This window comes from Armigeres subalbatus, chromosome 2, assembly GCF_024139115.2.
Source record: "Armigeres subalbatus isolate Guangzhou_Male chromosome 2, GZ_Asu_2, whole genome shotgun sequence".
NCBI lineage: Eukaryota > Metazoa > Arthropoda > Insecta > Diptera > Culicidae > Armigeres > Armigeres subalbatus.
This window is the reverse complement of record NC_085140.1, coordinates 121,178,003-121,190,900: the sequence shown is the minus strand read 5'-3', so window position 1 is coordinate 121,190,900 and position 12,898 is coordinate 121,178,003. Positions and strand designations below refer to the sequence as shown.

At 36.5% G+C, this 12,898-nt stretch overlaps 1 protein-coding gene across 8 annotated transcripts in view; it reads right to left on the bottom strand.

Moving 5' to 3' along the window:
- LOC134210761 (peroxidasin) overlaps positions 1-11,113 on the bottom strand; it is a 671,031-nt gene extending 659,918 nt beyond the window's left edge. Inside the window, exons 1-2 of one of the 8 annotated variants that reach the window (XM_062687010.1) lie at positions 10,438-11,113; positions 9,903-10,049 (exon numbers count right to left, since the gene is read on the bottom strand). The gene's annotated coding sequence lies outside the window, so the exon portion shown is untranslated. Of the gene's footprint in view, positions 1-9,902; positions 10,108-10,437 lie in introns of all 8 variants that reach the window. The other 7 variants (XM_062687008.1, XM_062687009.1, XM_062687011.1 and 4 more) reach the window with 7 other exon arrangements.
- Between the last annotated feature and the right edge of the window lie 1,785 nt (positions 11,114-12,898).

Genomic DNA, 12,898 nt, shown 5'->3' with positions numbered 1-12,898 from the left:
GGAAGGCCGCGTACACGATAGCTTTTTGCAGTTGAAGAGGACCTGAGGGCGCTCAATGTTCAGGGCGACTGGAAGCGATTGGCCCAGGATCGAGTCCAGTGGAGAAGTGTAGAGGAGTAGCGAGGACAGGTAACAGAATACAACCAGGTGGATTGCAGGAATCAATGACAATGAATCTTTATTATAGTTTTATGTCAAAGTACATATATGCGAGGCGCATCCATGTTCCGAGTCATGGGTGGGACAAATAGGAAATGGCGATTTGAGCAACAGTTCTGGAATAAACAATAGAATTAAGCGATTCGCAGGCTTTACAAGACTATTGTGTCACTTACATCCGTTAACACAAATAATAATTTTGGACTGATCACTCTTCAACAGTCGAGATCTGTCCTGGCCCCGTTCTTGTGAATGCTGGAGGGAAAAGAATGGTTAGTTGGGAAACCTATACTTAATAAAGGAGCAGAGAACTCTACGTCCTCCCATCGGTGCCACGGGAGATTTTGCAACTGTTAGTGTGAAAGCTGTAACGGTAGGAATCGTTTTGGTATAGAACGTGAAACACAGAAAGAATTAAGACATACAGAATAGGAACCCATGATCTCCTGCTCTTAGGCAGAAACGATAGCCACTAGACCACCGATCATGTCTCCGATTTGGGCAACAGTTCTGGTATTGAGAAATTAATGCAAATTTTACCTATACTACCGCTGAAAGCATAACTGCACACTAAAAAATTATGAATATTACAGATTACGTATGTGAATAAAATGACACAAAACCACATGACATAAACTTAATCTTATATTTTTCAATGTTAGATGATTTAAAATTACATGTCATGGAACCTAAACACAGCACCCGACGCACCTAATGCTCTAGCAGTCTATGACTTGATGCAGTGAAAAACTTGTTCAGTGCAAATCGTGGAACCTGCTTTACTTCGATCATCCCTCCTTCAAGAGACGAAGATAGCTGAGTGGTAACGTGTTGGGCTCTTACTCAGCGGCTTATATTCAATGCTCGTTCTTATCCTTTTTTTTTGTCAATTAAGTTGTGATATAAAATTAAAGTATCACCCAATTTTACGTCAAAAGTGACGCTCGTATATGTCGTTGTTACTTAAATTACTTAAATTAAATTACATGATTATTTTTAGGTGTGTGTACCATGTTCAAATGAAATCCATTTCAAAATGGAAAAGTTATGCTTGCTTATAATCAATTCTAAAAATAATCAGAACTTGAAAAGTTCTTGTGGCCTGAATATTTGTATAGTTTGTTAAAATTTCCTCAACTTTTGGGAGAAATATTGCTTTTCCATTATCGATTATCGAATATATTTAAAAGCTTCTAGAAAAAGTCACCGATCACAGAAATTTGGAAAAAAAATCAATTATTTCTAACTGCTAGGATTTCATATTACCTCCAGGATTTAGCGATCCAAAGCAAACTACCAAAAAATCGCATGATTGTCAATCTGTTTTCGGAGCTCAGAACCCTTTAAGAGCGGTCTTCGGTATGTTTCTGGTTCCTCAGATTTCAATAGACCTTTTGAGGTTTGAAGAAGACTTTTTCCGTGAGCTTTGAACAGGGTTACTGATTCCTACATAGCATCATCTTTCGCTTGAGATGCCGCTCGGTTATGAATACCACAGCTTTTGTTCGTGTGTATTCGTCACGCGTGAGAACACGATACGCAATGAACCAAACCATACATTTTGGGCTTCCCTTTTCATCCGTGCTTTTGCCAATCACTGAGTTACCAGTATCTGCAAATTGGAAGCAAACGGCACTCACCAGTTATTCGTATCTTTTGCCTTTGAATAATCCACTACCAAAATATTTAATTAATTGCATCTGCAGATTTCAACAACTTCTGTTTCACCTCTGTAAAACCTAGACTTCTTTGAGCGCTTTAGGGATTTTAAAGTGCCTGAAGTCCTAAACAACAATCAGTAGTCTATTGCTTTAGGATCCCAAAAACATCTATGATTATTGTTTTGATTCTGATTAACTTTAAAATCATCTTCTACTAACACACAAATTCTTGCCATCCAATGACTTCATATGTTCTTACCACAATCATGGGTAGGACAATGCTTTGACTGTCCCACCCAGGAAAATTCATGCGTAGGACATGTCCTACCTGTCCCACCCACTCCCGGCGCCACTGTGCATGACTACTGCGATCCTACAAGAAGGATACTCCATTCGGCTTAGGTTCATCGAAGAGCTGTAGAACATCAAGTAAGGCCGCGAAATGTGCCTGCGAATGTAGTGACCGGATTGACACATGGATCGGAAGCCTTTGGCATAAAACTTTCCTCGATTACCACCAAAAATAATGTAGGCGAAAATCGTCTCACAACTCAGCAACGACTTGCAACGACGAATTTCCAGCATGTGCTCCTGTGTCCAGACCGTCGTACAACTGCTAGGTACTCCTTGATGGATATTATCCGTTACGTAATTTTCACAGTTTTGATTTGAACTATAACTATAACATATTATGTTTGAACATTTCACCAAATAATGTGATGTCCATGATAGCCAGGTTCTGATTTTTTATGAAAACCACGGTATTAGGCGATGCGCGGAATTAGGGCAGGTCACGGTATTCCGATTTTTGTTATAAATGTTCTTTCTATCATTAAAAAAAGAAGTATTTCAGGCATATACCAATAAACATAATTTCTCAAACTGCTCAAACTGCTCAAACTCAAAACTGCATGATGTTTTTATTTTTATTTTAGAAACGTCAAACTTTATTTTGATAAAATAAGCCTTCTAAACGAATATATTGCATTTAATCTTCAATAAATGAATAAACACGGAATAATCTTTCCAATGATTAAAATTATAATAATCATTATAAGCTTATCATTCAAATAATCATTGCAATGAGTGGATAGACCGAATATGGTTTTAGATTAAATTTTAATCTATTTAGCTTTTCTATTTTTATCCGTGTACCTTGTCTCGACCATCTTCAGACGCATTTCAATCACCACAGTAATTTTCACCTCGTTATCCGCGGTGACAAGGTAGTAGATCGAAACTCCACGCAAAAAAAAACAAATTTATTTATTTATTATCAGACTAAGGCCGGAGTGGCCTGTGCTGCACATAAAAGTCTTCTCCATTCAGCTCGGTTCATGGCTGCACTTCGCCTACCACGCAGTCTGCGGAGGGTCCGCAAATCGTCCTCCACCTGATCGATCCACCTTGCCCGCTGTGCATCTCCCTTCTTGCTGTCGTCGGATCGTTGTCAAAAACCATTTTCACCGGCTTACTGTCCGACATTCTGGCTACGTGCCAAGCCCACCGCAGTCTTCCAATTTTTGCGGTGTGAACGATGGATAGATCTCCCAACAGCTGATGCAACTCGTGGTTCATTCGCCTCCTCCACGTACCGTCCGCCATCTGCATTACCGCAATAATATTTTACCCTATGAATCAACATGGTCGAAACTCAGGTGTGGTAAAATTCAAGTTATATCTGAGCTCTGGTCAAATTTTCAGCAAAATTAGTTCACACGCAATCGAGATCTAGATCTCCAAAGTTGACCATTTTGTATGAAAAACGGCAAGTGGGCTTTTTATTATGCCGGTCACTGTATGGGTATATGGGTCTGGGTCATTTGGAATAAAGACCTTTAGGCATAACGGTCAATTTGAGCTGCAACAAAAGAGTGGGTCCATTGGCGTAACTACAGAGGGGCTAGGAAGGGGTTTAGACCCACCTGGAATCTACCTAGCACCCCCTAGAAAATTTTCTACTTTGCATAAGTAGGTATATTGTACATATCACTACGGCCAATTGTTATAATGCTAAACACGAAGGATGTTGCAACAATGTAAGATAACATTTTGAAATTTCTTAGATTTTGATCGAACAAAAAAATTCAAGTAAAATACTGAACTTCCTAGTTTTGATATTAAGGAAACATGAAATTTTGGTCAAGTTGATTTAGTTTCAAATTACATAAGGTGCTTACTATGGCTTAGGTTACCTTAGATTGTCTAACAAATCCTGATTTTGGTAACTAAAAGTATAGATAGTAGAATCTATAGATGAGCGTAAGCATGGTTGGGTTCGTTTTTTTGACCGGGAGCCAGGTGCATATGATATCACACCCCTTTATATTTTCATTGAAATCGTGACGTCATGCTCGTGTGGAGACACATTTGACAGTTCGTTGGGAGACATCGGATTTATTTTTGCTCATCTATACATTCCACTATCTAAATATAACTAAAAATTAAATAAGAGAGAACTTGGATTTCTTTCGGATGGATTTTAAAAACTCCACAGCAGTGTTGGAAAAATCATGCTCAAATCTAAATCATAGTAGCCTCATGTGCGAACTAACTCGCTTGTGTTTTTTTGCGCAGAATTGCTTCGTTTCACTCATTCACCGAAAAAAGATACAGCACGGAAAACGCCAAGACCGGTCTAAGCGTATTTTATGTTATGTAAGGACTTATTATCCAATGTTTTACGCAAAGAAAGCTAATTTGATTAATTCAAAGAAGAAGAACACGTAGGAATCACACAATGATACAAATCGCGAGTCGAATCGTGAACAATTCTCTGGGCCGTCAGTTGGGTTGGGTTTCACTCGCGCTTGATTTGAATCGTGGATGAAATTTGAGAATTTGAGTTTTTCCCAACACTGCTGCACAGACCCATTTAGCTTTTCTAAACTAATTGTAGCCGCAGCAATTTAACCAGTGAAAAATTTCAAAGTAGGCGTGAAAAAATGAAGTTAGGTGACAACTCGTGCAAAAATTTTCTCAGACAGTAAATTTGAAAATATGCGTTAAATTTGTTCCTCTAAGTTAATTTGTTACAAAATTTGTTAATTAAATTGAAAATTATCGACAAATATCAAAAGGCAGAATTGATTTTTTTAAGGTTTGTTTCTTGCAATCAGATCGCCGTTTGAAAGCTCGTGTGAATTGTCGGGCCACTGAATTGTAAGCCGAAGAAAATAATTTAAATAACTAATTTATCTAACATTTAATATATATACATATATATATATATATATATATATATATATATATATATATATATATATATAATGTATTCTAGGTTCGAAGCAAATCAATAAAGCATTCAAAGATTTTTCATTAGTTATGCCAATGAGTGGGTCATTTGGCATAATGGACATTTGGCATAAATTGCAACTGTTAAAGGGAAGGGGTTTTTATTGTATTTTTTTCACACAGATAAAGTGGGTCGAGAATATGTTCTGATTAATTTAGACTGATGGTAGTAAATTTTTGGAATAACAAGCAAACAAAACGGTAGATCTAATTCCGAGCAAACACCTACTTTTAAAGAAGGGATCAAATATACCAGGCTCTCCTACATCCAACGTAAGAATTACATCCACCATAGCCTTATAGCGGGCAAACTTTCTAAAAAAAATACATTTACCTTTACCTTATTCCGGTCAAATGCCTACTTTTAAAGAAGGGTTCACATCCACCATTGCCTTATTCGGGGCAAACGCCTTCTTTTAAAGAAAGGATCACATCCACCACTTCCATAATTCCAACAAACGCCTACCTTTGAAGATGGAATCACATCCACCACTGCCTTATTTCGGGCAAACACCCACGTTTAAAAAAATAAAACTCCCACCACTGCCTGATACCGGGTGACCCGGATAAAAATGTACCATCGGATCAATATATAGTTTTTTGATGGTAGAACATATCGTATCCATACTGAGGATACAATACGTTAACATATTACTCTAATGGGACTATACTTTCAATTGTTTCTGATTCATTAAAGAACAGAACATTTAATCAGTTTCAAAAAAATATTTAAATTGCATATGAAAATGTTTGACTCCTAGCACCAGTTCCTGCCATATGCATTATTTTTCCTTATTGTTAAATCCGTAGAGAAATGCTCGTCTTTTTTCAAAATTCTCTTATGTACCTCCAAATCCGCATCGAAAATAAAGACGTAGTCCTACGTCAAAGAACTTAGAAAAATCTACCTAGATTTGATGGTGCCTTTCTCGTGCTTTATATAACATGTTATAAGAGGAAGGAAGGTCAAAATTGCACTTTAGGTAGATAGATTCAATTATTTCTATCATTTTACATGTATTTCGAATTATTTGAGTGAATTGCAGTTTTTGAGAAAAAAAAAGTTCGATTGTATCTGTGTTTTTCAAGGGAAACCATATACACGCCAAAATGAATTAAAAAAATGATTTCTCGCCAATTTTTATAATCACTGCTGAAGCTTAGCATGTAACCCGTCAATTTGAAAATCCTTCCACTCCACTCCAGGAATTTCCTCCAGGGATACCTTCGAAAAATCCTGTAAAGACGCCCTTGTAAATTCGTCCGGATGTTTCTTCAAAACTTCCTTTTGCTTTTAGTAAAACCATACAAAATTCCTTCTTACAAAAACCTCAAGGAAATATTGGAAGAGTTTCTAACGGAAATGTCAATGGAATTTCCAGATGAAATATCCGACGGAACTCTTGAAGTAATTTCTGAACGATTCCTAAATGAATTTCCGATTGCCTAAAGAAATTCTAAAGGAATATCCGAAAGTCTTAAGAAATTTCTAATTAAAGTTCCAGAGGAATGTCTGAAGGGCTTCCAGAAGGAATTTTCGCAAGAATTCCTGGGTGAAATTCTGAAGATATAAGAGGAATTTTGAAATAATTCCAAGAATTTCTTCCTAGAGTTTCGGAAGGTAATTTTTAATAAATTATTGGAAGAATTAGTTTGAGAAATCCTGAAATACCTAGTTACTGATACAATTCATTAAAAAAAATATGGAGTTGGAATTGGAATTGCCAATGAAATTCATAAAGAAATTCATAAAAGGAATACTCCTAAAGAAATTTTGAAAGGCTTTCTTGAATCAATTTCCGTAGATATTCTTAAAGGAATTTTTGAAGGGTCTTCCGAAGGAATTCCAAACAAATTTCCAATGGAATATACCAAAGAATTCCTAAAGAATTTACCGAAGGAATTTCTAAAAGAATTCCGGAAGAAATTCTTAAAAGAATTTGTAGAGGCATTCGGCGTAAATTCTAAAGGAATTTTCGAAGAAATTTCGAAAAGTATTCCCGGAAAAAAATGGACTATTCAAGTTATTCCCAAAGACATTTCTCAAAGATTTTTCCTAAAATAATTTCTGAAGGTATTCCAAAAACAATTACCTAGGTATTCATAAAACAATTTCCGTAGGTATTTTTTCAAGAAATTCCCAAAGGGTTTTCCAGAGGTATTTTCGAATTATTTTTTCAATAAATTTCTGGAATAATTCCTGCAGGAATGTTGGAAGGAATTTTACATTGGAATTTCTGGAGAAATTCACAAATGCCTTTTGGGAGTTTTTGTTTAAAAATCCCTACGGGGGGAATTTTATAAATTATTCCTGGAGGAGCTCTCAAAGAAACTTCCGAAGAACAACCTGAATAGATTTGGGACATGAATCTCTAAACGAATTTCTGAAGGAATTGTTGAAGAAATTTCCTAAATAATTATTAAAAGAATTCTCGAATGAAAAAGAAACCAAACAAATTCCTATTAAAATTTTCATATTATTTTAAGATTCCTACAAGAATTCCTTTAGGAACATCTGAAAGAATTCCTTCGGGAATTCTGCCGAGAATTTCTCAGGGAAGTCCTTCGAAAATTTGTACTGTAATAAAACAAAACCCTGTTTTGAATCTTCAATTAAGACTTGCCAAAGAAACAAACATTATCGGGATTGCAGTCGATCCATCATCATATTTTTTCGGAAATTCTCGAAAATTCCTTGGAAATTAACTTCAAGAGTTACTTCGGAATTTTTTTCAGTAATCATTCAGGTTTATTAATTTATTCAAAATTTTGTTCGGAAAATTCTCCTCCAAGAATTAATTAGGTTGGTTATACAGAAATTCTTTCAGGAATACCTTCGAAAATTTCTTCAAGAATTCCATCGTGAATTTCTTCTTTCTCAAAGCATTTCTTCAAAAATCTTCCGCAATAAAGTCTATAAATACCTTCAAAAATTCATTTTAATCCTTAAAAGGAGTTCTTTCGAAAATTCCTTAAAAATTTGTCTAAGAATTCTTTTAGAATTTCTGAACCAATTCCTGGAGGAATTTTCGAAATTCAAGAATTTCTCTGTGAATTCCTTAAATAATTTCTTCAGAATTTACTCCAAGGATTCTTTCGGCAAATTCTCAGGATTTTTTTAGATAGATCCAGAAATTCTTTTGAAAAACCTTAAAAATCCTTAAAGAATATATACTTGCATAATGAGATTTTTTTTTAATACTTGCAAGACCTCTTCGGAAATTCTTTTAAAACTTTCTTAGGAAATTGTTTGAAATTTGGTCGAAATTCCTACGGAAATTTCTTTATGATTTCTTTTGGAAATGGCTTTAGAGATGTCTGCGGAAATTGGTTTGGGAACTCCTTCCAACTTTATTTTAAAAAATTGCTTTAGGAATACCCGAAGAAATACATCCAGGAGTTCCATTGTCACTTCCGTTAGCAATTCGTTCTAAAACTCATAAGGAAAATCCTGAAATTTTGCGCTAGATTTGTGGTAAGGATTTTTTTAATACTGAAAATTCCGTAGGAATTAATGGAGAAATTTCCGAGTAAATGGAATTTCCAATGGCATCCGAAGGAAACCCTAAAATAATTTTTGAATTGTAAGTTTTTGATAAACAATTCCTAAGAATTTCCAGAGATCTTTTTCAATACATTAGATAACTGCATTTCATTTTGAAGACGATAAAATGCAATAAAACATTTCATAATATTTTAAATTGCCTGATATTTTTTCAATTGATTCATCATAATTGTAGTTCTTACTGACGCCAAGCTATAAATTAATTATTCACGCAACGAATGCTAGTGCCCCAGAATTTCCATAGCTCTGGAGCCGCCAGTGTCGATAGGGCCAATTTTCTTTTTTTTATTTTTTTCCGCACACACACATACATACTAGAATCGGGCATCATGGTAATTTTTTTCAAATCAATGGTTTTTCAAAACCATTTAGGGTCCCAATCAACTGCGCAGAATTAGGGCCCGATTGATTGCTTCTTCGCTTTCCGCATCGCGTTTCAAGTTTTTATGGGAATGGGAAAACGCATTTTATTTCATTTTTACTCCTAGAGGTTTTAGTTCATTGTGAATCAAGTGGCACATGGCGTTAAAGTATAACCCAAATAATGCGGAAGAACTTTGCTGAAGAAGGTACGTTGCTGGAACGTTGCAAAAAAGTTATGACGCTTAAAAGTTTGATTGTTCAAACCATATGCAAAAAATCGTTTATTCTGGACCAATAATTTAACTGAGTAAGAAGGAAGAAGGGATTAGCCTCCTAATAGGCCGGTAGTGCTGGCAGAAACATTGATTTCTCGCACACGGTTCAAACAATCCATCTTCGGAGCGTTATACCATTTTTTTGTATTCGTGCCAGCATCATACCTTCTTCAGTAAAGTATGTCGGCATCCTTCAGTCATTATGCAAACGTATTGAGTGACGTGATTGAATTGAAACCAATAGGAGCAAACATGTAAAAAAGGACGTTTCTCATACTAATCTCCATATAAATTTCAAACGCGATGCGGAAAGCGGGGATTCCAAGCCCATTTTTACAAAGTTTATTGGGATCCAAAAACGAGTCAGAAAAACCTTGATCTCACTTGATAAGAAGAGGTTTGCTTTTTTCCATACATACATACACACATAAATGCATACATACTTACACAAATACATACACACATACAGACATTACCTCAATTCGTCGAGCATGGAAGCTGATCTCTCTTCACTGCCGAAGTGCTAAGTGATTACTTGGGTAATTATTTCATGTAAAACCCTTTCAAATTATAAATATTACTTACCAGTTATAAGACTGTTGATGCTTTTAGTTCACCAAATCACCGTGATTCAATCCGTTGGGAACAAATTTGTAGTGTCTAATACTGGTAAAATATAATCAGATTTATTCCGGTATGGTTTCCTTGTTGTGCTGTTCACACATCGTTCTGCTGGGAACAATGTTTGAAATTTCTTGGTTTGCGTTACGTTTGTTTACGATTGCCACTCCTAAAAAGGAGCAAAACCCACTGAATTAAACACTATGCAGTCATCAATGCCGAAAGTGTGTGACAAGAGGCGAGATTTTGCACTCAGCACGCGATGTAAGCAACTATAATTCATGGAGTAAAACCGATTAGAAAACATATTGAAAATAATAAATATTTGAATGCAGACTTGATAACAAACATGATTTTTAAATTAGTTTGCAGAACGAATTTTAAATGGAATCTATCAAATTCTCGTTTTGAACATTTTTTAAGAAGATTGGGAGAAGAATCCTGTGCTATGTGCAAAAGTGTACAACTGCTAAATTTAATTTGCTCACTATTAACCTACTGAAAAAAATATATATTTAGGTCTTTAGCTGAGATTTCATGATAAACTTTTACTTTATTTATTACGACTATGCGTTCATACTTTATTCACTACAAACTCATAAACTTCCCCCACTGCTTTAGTCCGCGCTTAAGACTCACTTACTTATCGCTCGCGAAGCGAAGGCGGAGAATATTCCCCGTTTACTCAAGAGGCAACAATGTTCCACGAACCCCGTAAGGAATTTAACGCTCTACTACTCATAAAAGCGAAAACATGTCACATCAAACCAACCCACAACCGGCGCGACGTCGACAACAGCATGCGATATCACATTTGATCCAATTTTCGAAATCACTGTAATTAATTAATCACAAGACGACAACAAGCAGATGGACTCCAATACCAGCCGCGTGTGTATCAACTCATTTAATTTCCGAAACCGCGCGGCCTGCCATCACCATCACACAGCGAGATAAATCCTCCAAGAATGTCTATCAACCCCTACCCCGAGAAGACGGCGTACGTCTGGCGGCTGGCGGCAACCCCGAATCCAGTCGGTGGGGCGAGGAACTCCCCCTCAACGCAGCACAACTCAGCACCACCGAAGTCGGATGTGGGATGATAATGATGAACTTTAGAGCCCGGAAGACTACCGCGGTTACGCGCTAGGCGAAAAACGTCCAACTCGGATACCGGTCCACGAAAGACTGAACAAGTGTCGAGACCAGACGACGGAGCATAAACATCCGAGCATCCGACCCGACCGATTCGATGCATACGATGATGCTGCCTTCTGGCGTTGACTCTTGCGGGACAACGAACGAGCTCCTGATTACATTGTGCCCGAGGTGGCGCCAGACCGTGGTCCGCGGAGCATGTTAGAATGGTTAGAACGGTTCTAAAGTGAAGTTTTTGGTAAAAATGTATATAGTAGTTAAAAAACTACTATATACAAAAATGTTCTTAGAAGTGAGGATTAGTTTAATGGCAAAATGTAATGTAATATCAAGAAATTGATTAGTAGTGTAAGAGAGTAAACTACCGAGAATACCATCAATCTATACCAACTGTGATATGAGGACGGATATCTAGACAATTTGACACGACATGTTAAAGAATGTTACTTCATTCTAGTTGCATGATTATTTCACAAATTCTGCTGAAAGTTTTCCATCGAAGGTATCGAAAATTGGACTTTTGCTACAAAACGTATAAGCAGAGCCATAAAAATATATCCATCCTTCATTTATTAACATCCTTGCATTCTACAATCACAAATTCTTGAGCATACTTGTTTTGGGTTCGCCATTAGTCACGCTCCATCATCCTCAACATTTGAAAATCCCTCAAAGAACTGCATCCCTCTGCTGAGAGCAAGAGAAATTCCGTATCGAAAAAGATTGTGCGATAGAAGACCGCCAACAACAACGACGAAGCCGGTCTCATCACCGGATGCAGCAGTCTCACTCAGTAACTCCTAGCAGTGAGAGAACAACGAGAAAAACGTTGAAGGCGGGTGAGATTGGCGGGAGTGAGAGTCTTCCCTTGAAAATGCAAATGATCAGTAGCCGATATTCTGAAAGTATGAGATTTTGGAAAATGGATGAAATTGTGACTCTGTAATGGAGACGCAAGGTGCCTCATTGATAATTGATGGATCATTGCTTTGCCTACTCCGAGGAGAGAATATTTCTTTTTTATGTACCGGATCTTAGTGCTTCCGCTTTCACTCTTTATTGCTTTTTTATTAAATACAATCAACAGGCTTAATACCTAATTATTATACACATAAGAAGCATTGTTTAATGAGCGTTCGAAGTAAATTGTCATCGCTTCCGAATCTAACTTCCATTAAACGTCTTCATGTCGGATGTGTCGGTGTTTATTAAATCAATTCTACTCAGTTGGTTTCTTTAGGAACTTGAAGCTCAAATAAATTCCAGCAGGTCGAATGCATTGATTAGCTGTCGACAGCTGTGGAGCGTAGTCTCTCTTCTGTAATCATCACTGGACAACTGGTAATAGAGCATCCATTTCTACGATTTGTGTAATGGTTTTAATTTGACAACTGTGTATGCTGGTAAAGTAATACGAATAGGATCTGGAACTTCTGGATCTTTCTTTATATTCAATCTCACTATCGTTAGATTACATGTTAAAAGGTACCGAAATTACATCGGTGGTTCAAATTGGTGTCGAGTATTCAACCACTGGATGGGTGTCGTTTCCTTACCAAATAAATTCTAATAAATGAAGTACAATACAACCTCAGAAACTACCCGTTCCAACTATATCATTTATTAAAAGACATAACAATCCTCAATGGTGTTCAATGATCTTGTATTTCAAAATAACAAAAACTATTTTTATATAGTTTTAATGATGTTTAAAATAATCAGGATTCCATTGTAATGGCAAAAATTATCTAGGACGAAAATCTTAAATGTATGAGGATCACTACCCCTGGTCAAGCCCATCG